The following is a 1,565-nucleotide window of genomic DNA, read 5'->3' on the forward strand; positions in this document are numbered from 1 at the left end:
TCATTCCACAACCTGGCGAGGGGCCTCGAAGCTCTCCCGGGAGAAGGTCCAAAGCTCTGAGAGCCCAGTTGTAGCCACCGTGTCCTTACCCAATAGAAACTGCCCTTGCCCCTGACCGGAATCAAACCCGGGACCCCTCAGTCAGCAGGCTGGGCGCACGGTTTCCCACACTCCCCTCCCCGCCGCCGGCCAGCCCCATCAGCCCTGATTGCTGGCCAGGCCGAGGGACCCTACCTGTGCATGAATTCGTGCACCGGGCCTCTAGTGAAAATATATTTAAAAAAAATAACATGAAGAACTTTGAGTAGATCCTTACACACAGTGACCTCCACATGAGTATGTTGGCTCCTTCATAACGTTGCCCTCAAAGAGAGTGAGACGGGCCATCTGTCACAATGCAGGGCCATCCCAGACAGTGCATAAACCGTGTTCCATTTTAATGAGAACATGTTCATATGTCATACGCCTGGATGGAAATGAATGGACCACACGGCATCTGTATATTCTTATTGATTTCAGAGAGGAAGGGAGAGGGAGAGAGAAAGAGAGAGAGAAGCATTCATGATGAGAGAGAATCCTGGATCGGCTGCCTCCTGCACGGCCCCCCACTGGGGATGGAGTCCGCCACCTGGGCCTGTGCCCTGAGCGGGAATCAAACCCTGACCTCCTGGTTCTTCGGTCGACGCTCAACCACTGAGCCACGCCAGCCACACTATGTGTACCCTTGTTTTCAACATTTGGGAATTTTATGAGGATTTTCCCAAGAGGTTCCTATATCCCTGTTCAAATGTGACTTATTTTTATTTGCAAGGAAGCAGCATCTGTTCGGTTCCCACCCTTTTTTTAAAGATGTAAACACCGAGAAAGCTTGTTCATGTGAGTGATTTGCCAGACACCACACTGAATCCTTATCCATATTTTTAAAAACAAAGAGTTGGGCACCCCCCGGCTTAGGAAAGGACTTGTGACCTCCTCAGAGAGCCATTCGCTTCTCTGATTACTGGGAAGTCTGCACAAAAAGGTGTTTACAACGTTATCAATGATCTATCTACTAGAGGCCCGGTGCACGAAATTCATGCATGGGGTGTGGGGGCTGTCCCTCAGCCCGGCCTGCACCCTCTCCAATCTGGGACATCCCTCTCACAATCCGGGACCGCTGGCTCCTAACCGCTCGCCTGCTTAGCTGCCAGATTGCCCCTAACCACTTCTGCCTGCCAGCCTGATCACCCCCTAACAGCTCCCCTGCCAGCCTGGTCACCCCCTAACTGCTCTCCTCTGCCAGCCTGGTCACACCTAACTGCCCTCCCCTGCAGGACTGGGTTTCCCCCAAATGTCCTCCCCTGAAGGCCTGGTCGCCCCCTAATGGCCCTCATCTGCCAGCCTGGTCACCCCTAACTGTTCTCCCCAGCTGGCCTAATCGCCCACAACTGCCCTCCCCTGATGGCCCTCTTGTGTCCACATGGGGGCAACCATCTTGTGTGTTGGAGTGATGGTCAGTGTGCATATTACCTCTTTATTAGATAGGATAGAGATTGTTTGTATATGTTAATCACTCTACTTTTAAA

This window comes from Myotis davidii, unplaced genomic scaffold (genome assembly GCF_000327345.1).
Source record: "Myotis davidii unplaced genomic scaffold, ASM32734v1 scaffold2091, whole genome shotgun sequence".
In the NCBI taxonomy this organism is placed as follows: domain Eukaryota; kingdom Metazoa; phylum Chordata; class Mammalia; order Chiroptera; family Vespertilionidae; genus Myotis; species Myotis davidii.